Source organism: Sitodiplosis mosellana, unplaced genomic scaffold, assembly GCF_009176505.1.
Source record: "Sitodiplosis mosellana isolate CC-2019 unplaced genomic scaffold, AAFC_SMos_1.0 Smas_scaffold_38, whole genome shotgun sequence".
NCBI lineage: Eukaryota > Metazoa > Arthropoda > Insecta > Diptera > Cecidomyiidae > Sitodiplosis > Sitodiplosis mosellana.
The window spans coordinates 2,666,071-2,680,903 of NW_022595280.1; the positions used below are offsets into that span (position 1 = coordinate 2,666,071).

General features: G+C 38.3%; 1 protein-coding gene across 4 annotated transcripts in view; it reads left to right on the forward strand.

Moving 5' to 3' along the window:
- Positions 1-1,739: 1,739 nt before the first annotated feature.
- LOC129569659 (rho GTPase-activating protein 7) overlaps positions 1,740-14,833 on the forward strand; it is a 114,120-nt gene continuing 101,026 nt past the window's right edge. For all 4 annotated transcript variants that reach the window (XM_055448744.1, XM_055448746.1, XM_055448745.1 and 1 more), the window contains exon 1: positions 1,740-4,238. The gene's annotated coding sequence lies outside the window, so the exon portion shown is untranslated. The remainder of the gene's footprint in view (positions 4,239-14,833) is intronic.

Genomic DNA, 14,833 nt, shown 5'->3' on the forward strand with positions numbered 1-14,833 from the left:
ATGAATGGCCAGGTGAGAATATATTTTCGACCTTTTTTCTTTCAAATTACGAAAAATATGTTTTTTTTTGCGAAAAAAAAATTAATTTCGGTTGAATCGAATATTTCAGAACTGGGCAAAAGTAGAAGCATATGGGCGTTCATTATCGATAGATATGAAAGAAACAATGCAGATTCATACCGGAGTTTATGGAATTTTAAAGAAGAAAACTAAGAAGGGCGAAATGAAAAATGTCTATTTGGACCTTGTCAATCAGAAAATTGAAGTTCCTTTGGTAGTTTGGAAATTAGTTACCCATGCCAAAACGCAAGCCACCATAGCATTCTTCACATCCAACGACACAGACATGGATGAAAAGGAGATAAAACGCTTTTCAACGTTGTGTAACAGTGTCTGCGATGAGTTCGGCTACAAATTCAATAATGAAAACGTATCAGCTGGATACACACTCTGCTGTTCGTATGACGACTTCGCCAAACATATTAAATTCATGCCATTTAAATTGGCGAAAGGATTGCCTTTATTGGCCAACCCTAATCCAGGCATTTCAAGGCCAAGTTCACCGAAACGAAGTAGCAGGAAATCATCCGAAGATGAAACCGAATCACGAAGATATAAACGATCTTCGTCATCAAAGGAATCGAGTCCGCGTGGTCGTTCAACTTCACCTGCACCTTCGACTAAAACCTCAACTAATCGTCGCTCTCAGTCAGCTCCACCTGCTTCTCGCCAGCGGTCAACTTCAATCTAGCGGTCGACTTCAGCGGAATGATATTCAAGCCTGTGCCCAAAAGAACCACGAATCCCTTTTCAGAAGGAAACATCTTCATAAGGAAGAACATAAAATAAGATGCAATTTAAAATATGCAAACAATACGATTGAATCGAATTTGTATGGCAATAAATAAAACGCAATTCTTCTAAAATCTGCTTTTAACGGCAAAATGTTGCATTCCATTGATATAACATGTTATAACCGTGAATCAAACAACGTTTTTGTTGTATATTCTTCCACTAAGCACTTCACAGTACAGAAATGTAAAATGTGATCTGCGTCAGACGACGTTGTTGTGCCTTGCGTCCAATGCCGACAGGAATGAGCGTGTTGCTTTGCTCTCACAACACGATCTTATAGATAGACATAGTTTTTGTTAAGCTCAATTCCAAAACATTGGGTGTGGATGTGTATAAAAGCCGTCTGACGTTGCGTATGAAGTGCTTGAATGTGAATTTCCATATGCGTACGTAGTCAAAAGTCATATATTATCGAATGTACCAGTGTTCAATTGGTCGTCAAGTATCGAGCGACAGAGAAAGAGAGAGAGAGAGAGCAATCGGTACGAGTGTCACACCGACAATAGCAATACATTCATAATATTTTTACATTTCCATTGATAGCATGCCGAATTGGGATCATATGCACAACAGCAATTGACAAAGTAGTTGAGCACAACAAACTCCCACATTTGTCTGTGATTGTAGTTTGCGTCTCGATGCGGTGCATACACTGTACATGCGTACCTCGGTTGCTACTACACGCGTGTGTATTTCGATCGTAAACCAAACGAACAAACGACTCTACAGCAAAATTGCTGAACAACGAATGAACGAGTGAGAGAGAGAGAGAGAGAAGCAAGAGACCATGTGTTCTGCTATTCACTCAGCCCAATACATTGGCTCAGTCGAGTGTTCCGTATAGAAACGAACGAGCACAAAGCAAAGTCAGAGAATAACGCACACACAAGTCGGTTGCGCACGGTGAGCACCATCAGTCTTTCAACGAAAGTCGATGTGTTCACAATACACACACTCGATTTTGTGATCGCCGCACAATTTATTCATTCACGTCTCTAAAATTACTAGTGTATTTTTTGCATTGCCCCGTAAATTTCATATCAATTATTTCTTTATTATATTAGTTTTTTTCTTCATTCGTGTTTATTGTGTCATTTATTATTGGATGTTGAAATCGAAACATTCTTCAATTAGACTTGCGGTATTAGAACAAAAGTAAAGTGAATGGACTCGAATTGTAATTCTAATGCCAGTGAATAGAAGTGAATTATTTGTCATTGGTTTTCTTGGTGTTTATTTATTTTTTCCTTCTTCTTCTTCCTTCGTTTGAGTCATAAAATGCCGTACATGGTTTAGCCGCGCGCACCATACAAATGTCTATTTACGCGCGATGGTGTAAATTTTTCTGAAAGCACACGTTTCATCTGCGAATAACAACAACATTGCGAGAAAAAAAAACAACAACAATTTTTGCTTGTGACGAACCAACAGAATAAACGTACACGGAAAAAGAAGAAACGAAAAGAAGAGAAAAAACCAACACACAACACTCTAGCAAATTTATCGCGGCTTGACATTTTCACAAGTGTGAATGCGACGACGACAACGCCGACCATAAAAAAAAACAGTTTAAACGACAACAACAACAGCAAGAGAGAAAAAAATCCCAAAAAAACACTTGTTGGACTAAATCAGGAACGAAAACAAAAATAACAGTCCATCTAAAAATCGAGGGAAAAAACTCAAATTTCACAAGCACATGGAGTGCAATTTAGCGATCCCATGACATCACTCACACACTGCTTCAGTCACAGTGAACAACGATTTACACATTAAATTCAACGAAATAATTTGGGATTTTGCGTGTCTGTTTCTTTTTTTGCTCTCTCTGTCTACATTGTTATAAATTTACCATCGTAAAAAAAGGCCCAGTCTAATGAATCGATGGGAAAAAAATGTTTGATTTCGAACGAAATGTCCATTAGTGCAAACGAACAAGTGATTTATCAACGGCTAAAGAAATCAACACAAGATTGATTTGTGAATGGAAATTGAGCTGAGTGCAAAAGCAGCAAACGAGAAAAAAAGAAGAAGAAACATCGTCGACTAAAAATAATTCAGCGATAAGGCAGCCGAATGATAAACGTTTAGTGAATTGAGAGGCTCTTGAATCGAACAAATAATTCATAGTTTTTCGATTTGTGGTGTGCATTTGTCTTGTTTCGGCTTCTGCCGTCGATTTGTTTAGATCGACCGATAAAACTGATCGAGCGAACAAAACAAACATCAGTGAAGAGGTGAACATCGAATTCATTGAAAATTATCATAGCATCGGTTTCGAGTGGCTGTATCGGTCGAGTGCTCTCATTTAAAATGAATGAATAGTTTCAGATCGTTTTTTTTTTCTCGGTCGGTTTTCAATTTCAATCGATGTGTGTTTTTGACAGACAAAAAAACCGTTGTGTTTAGCAGCAAGAGCTGTGTCATATGCGAGCTTGTGTTGATGTGCTCGATATCAAATTACTAAGTAGTTGCACAGTGTGAGAGATTTGAACATTGACAACACAACGTAAATAAATGCATGTGGTTTCATTTGTAACTGTTGTGACTGACTCATCTGCAATAATTCTGAACGTTTTTTTTTGAGCCGTGCCTTGCGCTTTGCTTGGCTGTTTTTTCACTCTTTCGATATTGTACAGTTCCAATTCAACACTTTGCACGTCAATTCGAATTTCGAATAAAGAACAACAACTGAGATACTGGAATTGGCGAGTAAATGAAGCCAACGATCATCATATAATTATCGCGAATCACTCATGACTAAGTGGCGCTGCATACAATAAATTCACATACGACGACATTTTCATGACGAATTCACATTTGTACAAGCTAAAAACCATAGCCACAGTTAGCATCTCTCGTATTAAGTTTCTTGTGTACGGGCGAACGCGCCTCATATTGATGCTATAAGTGTTCTGATCTGAACCGTTCGATAGATTGACTTTTATTTTACAGTTAACTCGAAGAATTTTTCATAAACAACATAGGAATTATCGCTCTATTTGTAGCGGCAACAACAACAACCACAACAGCGACTGAATAAAACGAAGAAGCAAAGAAACAACAAAACCGATTTCTTATCTTGACATTGTCAATTGAGTTTTAAATTTTGCATGGAAAACGTGCAGTGAATTGAATTTTGATACGAAAAAAAAAACATTGGAATTGTATAAACTGAAGTGTTTTGCATCCGAATTGTGTTGTGAAGAAAAAGTTTGAACTCGTAAAACGTATACGTTGAGAGAAAAAGAAAACATAGTCCCAAAGAATAAATTGTGTGTCTGTGTGTGAATTTAAAACGATCAACGAACGAACGAACAACATCATTTGGATTAAATAAATCTGTCAACGAAACGTTATATTTAAGATTCCGTCGAAAAATTGTAAGTATCTCTCAGCTTATCGCATGTGTTTCTCATAAAAACAAAGTCTTTTAATGAAGAAAAAAACAGGACATAAAAATGATGGCCAGCTGCGAAACAACTTCTTCGTTAGAAATCGTATTGGCGATCTTATCACAATTTTTTTACGATCGTAAAATTATGATGTTTTGATGACAATTCACCGGGAATTGTTTTATTTATCAATTCGAAATGGTTGAGAAACATCGTATCTCTCGGGTTATCATTGCGAGACAACATTCCAATGTGATGAATGATTCGATTGAGTTCGATAAAGTACGAAACAAAGAAGGAATCCATAAACAAATAACATTGCCCATATTTTATGAATGGGGCAATAAAACCAATTTGGATATATTTTTATGGTCAATTGGCCGCTAAGTGTAATTCCAATATTACGACACAAACTGCTAGTCTTTTTTTCTCCTCTTCTTCTTCTTCTTCATTTCTACATCAAATTCTGTGTGCGCTTGCGCGCGCGTTTTAATGTTCTTGCCGAAAAGTAGGACGCGTGATTCAACCGGGTCTTTCTTCTAACACAATACGAATGGAATCGATGTTGAGTATGTGTGTGTGTGTGTGTGTGTGTGTTTGCCGTAGTCCGGCATCAATACATCGGCTCGTCGTAAATCAGTGCGCAGGTATCGTAAATTATCGTTTGTATACGATTGAATGCGCACAACCAATGTGTTAAAAATGATGATGGTTGATTTTTACTGTGTGTTGTTTTTATGATGCTGATGATTCTCATCTCTTCCCTGCTTTCTGGCTTTGTTTTGGTGAAGTAACCCGTTGGTTTCGGTATCTGCATGTACTCGTAACAATATTCGCCCCAGTGATGTTGGTTTCCTCGTCAATAATCAACGTACATTCAGTGTTTCGACTTTTTTTCTTCACAAATTTCATTCTTATGTTGCAAGAGAGACGCAGTTGAGAAAGAAATATGCTACGCGTAACAAACACTTATAAACGGCTTTTGAAAATGGATTCGACCTTGGATTAATTCACTTCGGTGGGTTTTAACACAACTGTTTCAGCTTGACGTCTGTTGCTGTTGTTACTGCTGCTGCACGCAACGCACTACGTAACCATTTTCTACAAACAATTCGACTTTTCATGAAACGTACTGTTTTTTTTTTCTCGTTATTTTCAGCTCTTTTGCTGATGCAATGCAACAACCGCTTGACTGTTCATAAACTACTTCTTAATTTATGAGAGTGTCGGTTCTTTTAACTAAAAATGGGGAGTTTCATTCGGTTTTTTTTTTCTCAGCACAAAGAAACTTCTACAATCTCTCTGAAATGCTTAGATTGATGAGTGTGCGCGCGATTGTGTTGCAATTGGCGAGCGTAAAGCCGTAAATTGGCTGTAACTTGTTATAATTCGTGGCCTAAAATATGTCACCCGCTAATTTAATTAGCGGATCGAGACTTGAAACAAAACAATGCAACCGCATTAAAAATGCAATTTTAGAGCTCTGTGGATTGCGCTTGCGAGCGAGCAATGAGAGAGAGAGAGAGAGAAATATGTTCGCAATAATTAAAATTGAAAACAAGGTGAAAAACGATTTTTCTTTCGTGTATTTAACATCAATAAAAATCGAGCAACAGAGAGAACAAAATTTTGTGGCTGTGCGCGCGCGCAATAAAATGTTATGGCTCTTGAATGTGTGTGCATGTATGCCATGTTTCTCTCTTTCTTTTTATTTAGTTTCACAATCATTTTTTTTTTTTGAGTGTTCGAGAAATGTTCGTTAAGGTCATTTGACAACAGAAATTATGTCATTGCTCATTTATTGGTTTGCATCTCGTTCACGCGCGCACACACGGCGACGCTTTCAGGTCGATGTCTTTCTTTTCCGCTAGTCGTGAGTGCTGTACACACAGAAACTACTGCTTGCTAGCAAGCGGTGTGTGGAGTGGATACGATTGTCATTTTTTTCTTTCATGTTTTGAGCAAATGCTTGCTCGCTTGCGCTCGTCCGCTCGACACGGCAATATGCGAATATAACAATTTGTATATTGGTTGAGCCGCTTGTAAAACACGATATCAAGCGACAGACGCACTCAGTTTTTTCCCACTCTATCGCGTACATCGGTTTGTACTCAATGAATCTTCTGGTGATGGTCAACACAAGTCAAGAAAAACAATTTTATAATTAAAACCATCATACAATGTTGTTTAATCTATCGCTTGTAAACAGCTTCGACGATGTCAATCGACGATGATCCATGATGTGACGCAGAGACAGAGAAAAATCTTAATGCACTGACAAATCAACGACGACGACGACGACGACAACGAAAAAAAAAATGACCGAGCAAAACTACTCAAATATTCGGAGGCCACACAATAATCGCACATTTCAGTAAATAATAACAAAACGGAATGTTTAAATATTTGTAAAATATGAAACGACAACCATTGGCATTGTGTCTTCAATTCAACGGTAGCCTGTAAATAGGTCGAACGTACGACGCACGTACTCGATACTCTGTCGAACAAAATGTTCAAATATTGGCAAACGTTTTTTTTTCATCTTCAAAGAACAGAATGATTTTCCTCTGTTCAAGATCAAAATGATGAATTTGTAATAAAATCATATCTAATGAGAAAAATCACGTCAACGCTTAGCATTCATGCAGTTTTTATGTCGGTAATTTGATGTGGCCTTTCTCTCGGGGAAATGATTTAAAGAAAATATTTTGTTGAAATTCATGATGGCTTGCGGGCATTCTGTTCTCTATGCCATCATCATCGTCATAATTTTCGTTGCCTGGGTCATCGATTCTTATTTCGGTTGCTTCACATCGACAAATTACGTCATACGGTCGCGCAATGAAGCCGAGATGGAACGGCAGGGCACATAAAAACACAATAAACATGAAATATGCGTTCAGCAAAAAAATATCTTGTTACTCGACAAGATCGTTTTCTAATTCAATCAAATTCAATGCAAGACGAAAATGTGGTCGCAGCCCGCAAACGGAATTTAGCCTATTTCTTTTATGTCTTATTTTTCGTCCGCATTTTATGTGTGCACCAACATCTTGAATCAAAACAGTCTTTGTGTATTTTTTTTTCTTCTCGTGTGCATTTTCGTTCGCTTTGAACTTTGAGTTGAGTGCGGGCCAAATTGATAGACAATTTTACTTGATCCAGTATGTGCGGACAATGCATGTACGATTTTGTAACGTCACATCTCGCTCTACAGTCTACACACAGACATACGAATTCCAAGTGAAAAACAAGATTTAATTAGCTGTTTATTTCGTGTGTTTTTTTTTCTTCTTTTATTTAAACTGCACTCGTCCGGCCGCGTGATAGTACACAGAGTTTGGTTTCGATTTCAATGCTGTGTAAACAAGCTTCAATTACATAAACGCACATTCTCAACTATCAAAACGAAGATCGTTGTGCATATATATGTATCATCGGTTGTCTTGTCGTCATCTGCTCGGTCGTTTTCAATTGAAATTCCATGGAAAATCATCGTATTTTATTTCGTTCGGACACTCAAAGCTCATAACAAGAGCACTACATTCAAGATTATTTACCAACGCGTCTCTTTCTCTTTCGCACACACTCCACAGAGTCTGCACTTAGTTGAGATTTTGGTGTTGGCTTCCATTATTTTGATGTGTGACGAGAATCGTAACACTCTTTCACTCTCATTCCCTTGCCTTCTCTTTCTTTCACTCTTTTCATCTCCTTCGCTCACGTTCTTTTCGCCAATCCTTCGATCTCCTTCAACTCCACACTCACTCACTCACTCACTCACTCATTCGCCCAACGATTTGAAGTGTTCCACTCTTGTTTTATATCACCTATTTCACGCAATCGCACCAACTTACGATAATTGTAAAAAATGGCCAGTCATTTTTCACGCTACGCTTTTCGGCCCATGCGCGTTCATCCGAATTAGAAGGATTTTCTAGTTTTGCGAAAGTTTTGCCCGACCAATTTTTCAAATAGAAAGAGAGAATCCGTTATGCGGCCGATCCGTTGTCGTTGAACAGCCGCCGTTGCTCCGTTTGTCGTTTTTCGTTTTCACATGCAAATTGTCGGCTGTCGAATTTATTGTTGTTGCTTGTTAATGTAAATCGAATATGTGCAAAAAAATTTTTCTTTCGATTCCAAGTGCAAGTTGCGCGCACACAGTGAGCTGATGCGACCACGAAAACACCATAAAATTGTATGTGTTCGTGCACATGGAACTCGGCATTATTGCCTAAACGTGACGAATTTTAAAAATATTTGCTGCCACATGAACACCAAATCGAACTGCCGTTTTGCGCGCCTGAATTATATATGCAGTTTACCGATTTGCTTTTTCTTCGTCGTCGTTGTTGTCGTTGTTATTGTTCGAAGGAAAACATAAACAAAAGTTTAATATGAATATCGCTCGAGCTCTGTGAACGCAAAGGGAACAAAAATGTAAACAGTGAAACGTCAACATTGTGAGTGTATGGATTTGTGGAATAGTGCACACATGTGTGCAAAGACCGAGTCGGACAAAAAAAGAGAGAACAATATTATCAGGCAAAAATGTTAATACGTGGATTTGAATGCAACACCCAATTTTTCGTTATCTCCTTACATTTTCTCGATTGGTTCATCGTTGGTAGGCAATGCGACTTGTAGCAACATTTCAGCGCGCGGTCTAATGCATTGCTAATGTGTTAAGATTCATTTAGACACACAAATTGACCGAAAAGAAAGAAAAAATGAATTTCAATATATTCGATATTGATAAAGTAGAAAATGGTCGTTAATTAATCTTTCAATGATGAACGAAAGTGTTGAACTTTTTTGAAACTGAATATATTCTCGAAAGACAGAGACTGGCGACCGAGCGAGCGCACCAATGTGGGTCGGCAAAGAGAAAGAAAGTGTGCATAAGCCAGAGATCACAGTCAAATATAGTGTGATTCTCATTAGTTAACGACATTAATTTTCATTCAACCGAAGAGAAAAAACTACGAGAAAATGAAAAACGGACCGCATTTATCATAAAGCACCGACGAAACGCACAATCTTAATCCAAGCACATGGACAAAATGCTTTTTATTTTTTCGGAGTCGAATTGGCTATGGCGCGCGCAACAGACACACAGAGAGTGAGAGAATGAGAGAGTGAGTTCACTAAACTTTGCTCTTTGAACAATCATTTTGAGTAATTTCAACAAATATCGAATTCTCGTTGGCGTTTCGTGTGTGAGTGTTTCTTTATCAGAGCCCTGAAAACTTTCAAGAGCACTCACCTTCTCAGCTGGCCACTCACAGTTTTCTATCATCGCGCGCGTTTTCTTTTTCTCTTTCTATTTGGCTGCAGTTTCTCAATTCACGCCGCTGGGCATCACTCGTTGCAATTGAAAAGCCAGACGAGAAAAGCGAAACAAAAAATCCGAATTTTCTGTTGAAAAGAATCTTTTTCAATTGAATTCTAAATGGGCCGAATCGCACCATATGCTCGAAATGCAGTCAAGCCGCTCGAATGTTTGTAAACATTGTCGGAGATTGTTTTGCGAACAAACGACGACGACGACGACGACGACGAGTGGCTTGGGTTATGCAACAACAGAACAAAATCGATCCGAATTTGATGTTTTTAAGTGCGAGAGTGAGTGAGAGAGCCAAGAACCAGCAACTGTCCGATTGCTTTAATTCCCAGCACCGACAACATCACCGAATGCATACACTCTGATTAAATATATAAGTGAGTTTGTGCATATATAAAAAAAAACAAGGAAAGAGAAACGAAGGCGCACGCATTGTAAACATTGCATGCATATTAACAGAGCCCAGTACCACCAGCATTTCGCAATCGGTCGACTGTTGCTGTCTATCGTTTCGTTTTAATTAAGATGAATGGGATATAAAAATGGTTTCGGCTTCAGTTTTATTAGCAGACAGACAGACAAACAAATCAATAAAAAAATGTGCATGCACATGATTCTCAGTCAGTGTGTGTTCGGGGGCCCTTTTCATTACTTTCTCTTCTTGAGAATTCTGAAGAAAATGCACACACAATCCCACTATGAACTAAGAATATAGAAGCGCGTCCGTGTGTGCACACGTTCTCGCAACAAGTATTCTTTGTGTAACGGCTCTTTTAGTACGTGCTCCAACTTCTCAAACACTGCATGCATTTCTCTTTTATCAGATGCGCTCATTTCGTTTCAATTTATTTACATTTTTTTCTTCTGTTTCGGTTTGGAATGAACAAAAACAAACAATACTGGCTATCAGTTAGAAGCACATTAATATACTTGTAATTGATGCATCTGAAATGACGATATCACATTGTGTCATTCACCACACTGGCTTTGTGTGTGACCGATCAGTTTCCCAAGACCAAAAAACAAGTTCGATACTACTTTTTTTTCTCCCAAAGATTTCGATTTCCGTATCGCTCTCATTAGGACAAATAAAGAATCGAGTGCATCGGCTCAATTGACGATAGAGTATAATTCCAATTATAAAGCGGCTGCTTCACAGTTGCACATAATTATTTTTCATTTATTTCTTTTTATCACGATTTTATTCACATTTTGTTTGCTGCTGCTGCTGCTGCTGTTGTTGTCGAATGATAAGGGCAAAGCAGCAGCAACAGCAGACTATTTCTGTGTTCTGTTGTTCCAGAGCAACCATTACTCTCTTTTTTTATAACTCATTAAGCGTTGTTTTCGAGTTTTCTTTCCCGAAAACATATGTTGAACTATTGTATACGCTTTGTTTATCGCTTGGCGATAAGTACCTACAGCACAGACACACACGCAGTGCGCATAGCACAATGTGAATCGCATTTTACGTCTTTGAACCCGCTTCAGTTTCATTTGCTTGCCGTTCGTTGTGTGTGTTCATATTCAATGTAGACATTTAATTTTGCGTTTCACCGATTTCCGTTGTAGTTTTTCACATTTTAAAAACGCAAAATTCCTTTTGATAATTGCGTGTTGCAATTCGTCTTCGTTCTTTTTTTTCGATTTGCCAATGCACATGCAGACTTGGCAATTGAGTGTGTCTTATCGCTGCCAGTGAGGCGCAGTTTTGTGAATTCACAATGAAACGAGCTGGAGAAGAGAAAAACGCAACACAGCCGAGCGCAGCAGAAGAATCGTTGTGATTTACATTTACATAGTAAATTACACTTTGATCGGATGTCACGTTACCACACTATATCATTCGAAACGCGTACGCGAGCACATTGGTTATGCACATCGCATGAAACACACGTTCGTTAAAAGTCGAACGGAAAAATTCGTGGGGGGCGCATAAAGATCACTCTTCAAAACACAAACTAATGAACAATTTTTGCGAAAGAAAAAAAATGCGTTTTTCTTTCGTACGAAAAAGAAACTTCTTCTCGAGGTAAAAAAAAGTTCTTCTTCTCAAAGTGGAGAGAAAAGTATGCTAAATTTAGCCGAAGGAAGTTTTGTGCAACCATAAATTCAAAATGTTAAATGGACTTTCAGCAGGATTGCCGCGAAGAGAGTTCATAAAATGTTGATTCAAAATATTGTTTTTTTTTTGCGAGGAGCACACGCTGCCTGTGCTGCGTCGCACAGATGTGTGCCTCAATGTCCCATAAAACACGATCGTAGTCATTAAATATTTCTCTCTCTTTTTATTTTAATTAAAAATGTAAATAACATTTTAATTTGCTCTTCCATTTTCCAAATTGAACAAGTATTCCTTTGGATTTCACCTTAAACGCACTTTGGAAGGAAAAAAAGCGAGTGATTCGATGTAACAAACAACTAGTTCTGACTTTATTTAGAATGGGATAATTATAAACTTCGTAAACTTCCTGCTTTCGAATGCACACGAGACTCGACGAAACTAGTTTCTTTTTCTCCCCATTTGCAGTTCACTTGGTGCATTTCCACTTTTTTCGCATTCGATTTCCAGCCGCATTCAGCTGTAATGTTGCACTTGTTCTACAATATATAGTGCAGTGTGCATTGTGTGCCTTGTCGACTGGTGCGTTTTGCATCGAAAGAATACATTGGGAGTGGTTATTTAGTCCTTTGTCTGCAAACGGAAAGCCGAATTGAGTACACATTTTTTTTTCTTGAATGCATGCGAGAAAAAGAACGCATTTCGTTGGCTTTATTATTATTAATGATTTTGTTTTTGACTGTCAACAACGTATTTGAAGATGCCGCACAATCCCACCAAATGCATCTTCCGTTAACGCGCTCAATTGCCATTGTGCCGAATTAATATATTCCTTTTTATTCGGTTTGCCTTTCCCTCGCAATCCACGGCAGAAAAAACTTGTCCTTACTTTGGCTCTGCTCGTTTCCCATCGATCGAACCGAATGAAAGAGAGATAGTGAGGGAGTGAGGGAGTGAGAAGGAGAGAAATCGTTGCGAATGTGAAAAAATGGTGCAAAAAAAAGAAAAAAAAGAAGAAAATATTGTAAATAAGGAGAAGAAGACGTTGTGATTCGATTTTTCCGCCAATGATACAATGTGCGCAGTTTCACGATCATCATTGTCGATCCAACGGGCGATAATGACTAATATTTTGATTTCCCCAAATAAGAATAATGTGGTGTGCATTTCGCGTGTCTGCTTCAACATTGTTTACACAAATGCACGGGCATTCTGTTTTGACAATCGCGGCTTAGTGTCGGATCGGCGTTTTTTTTTTTCAAATGTACGCTTCCCTTCGTCGACGTTTATCCAACTGAAAACGAAATAAAACCAAATATAGATTTAAAGTCGGCCTCTCTCCCTTTCGCGGATCTTTGTTCCTACTCAATCTCGCTCGATCTCTGTCTTTCTCTCTCGTTTACTTCTTTTTTCATTGCGAGCAACCCACAAAAACAACACCTTGATGATATTGCAATTGATGAATTCCGTTTCACGCACCCGTTTCGTGTGACTGTAGATCACCGAAAACGAACGAGCATATAAAAGCAGTTTTCGAGCGAATCATTCGTCTTTTTTTCGACAATTTTCAACATTCGAACAAGAGATAAATCTTATGCTGTAGTTCACGATACGTTCGTTTCCATTTGAAAGCTATTAAACGATGAATTCAATTGATTGCGTCGCGAGTGTGTATGCTTTATTTATGCGGTTTTAGTTTATTTGCATTCATCCTCTCTGGCTGGCAGTGTGCGGCGCATTGATTAATGACATTCGCAGACGGGATACAGTAAGCCAAAATAAATAAACGCGCTGTCACAAAATTCGACACAAACGCTCGAAATTCAATTCTAAAATACATGCGCATTTCTTCCAAATACACACAGAAGAAAAACCGTTGATGGTTAATTAAGAAAATAAAAACGACCCAAAAATCGATTTGGTGAATTCAATTGAATGCGTGCTCGACTTCTTTTTTTCTGGCCGCAGATCAAGGAAAATAAGCTGACCTTTTCATGTCACGCAAAATTAAAACGGATAAATAAAATTGCTGTCGTCGTCGTGCACACGAAAAGATACCATCAAAAATCAATTAATCACACTGATTTCTTCTTAATTTCCACGATCATTAAGAGAGTATTTCATTGAGATGACGTTTAGCCTGAAATTCGTCGCATTCTTTTCCCTTGCTACAATGTAAGCGATTCAATTCCGTTCAACTGAGCCGATTGCCAAAAATTATATACGACGCATAATTTTTTTTTTGTGCTGTCCAAATTCACTTTTTAGCATTGCACACTTTTGTTTGGTGTGGGTCGGCACACCGAACATCATTGGATATGAACAGATCGGCTCTAAAGCAAAAAAAAATTATGAAATTGAAGTTAGAGGGACACACCTTGTATTGTGATTATTCATTCCGACGTTGACAGTAACATCGAGTTTAAAGTGTATCTTTCAATGGGAAACCATTTTTCGTTGCTCTTCGTCCATCTCCTCCGATTTTTTGGGATCGACACAAACGAAAAATGACGGCACAGTTCATTATTTCTTCTTTTTTTTGGTATTTGTTCGCACTCCCGCTGATCGGATCATTTGCATCTATACTTTATGCACCTCTCAATGTGCATATAGGTGATGTTTATCACGGTGTGGTTGTTTCACTTGTTTATCTGCCATCCAGTGCATATTCATCGGGTGAGAGATGTTTTCAGAGCAGCCAAACAATGAAACGCATTTGCAGTTTCGATCGTTCGATCGTTCGTTTGTTGCACACTTTATGGCTTTGTTGTTTTATTCGACATAAAAATGTATTCACGAGTCAATATAATTCATATTTATTTTTGGACGGGTTTCGGTGCAATATGGGGCCGCCTTTTGCATACAATGCAACCAGAATGGCGAAATTGCAATTTGTGTCTGTGTGTATGAGCCAAAGTAAAATATGACTGAGAAGAAGACGAAAGCATGAGAGAAAAAAATGTCAATGAAAAAGCCTCAATTGCAGGCGCCTGTCTAAGTTATTGGCCAATGTTTTGTTTGGCAAAGATTTCGTCGTCTTGACTCGCTCTCTCTCTCTCTCTCTCTTTTTTGCAAAACGTCATTCTCCTCCCCAGTATTCAATAAAGCGGCCATTGTCTCGCACCGTCACACACAAACAACAACGCCCGATTAGTTTCAGTCCGATCGAGAGAA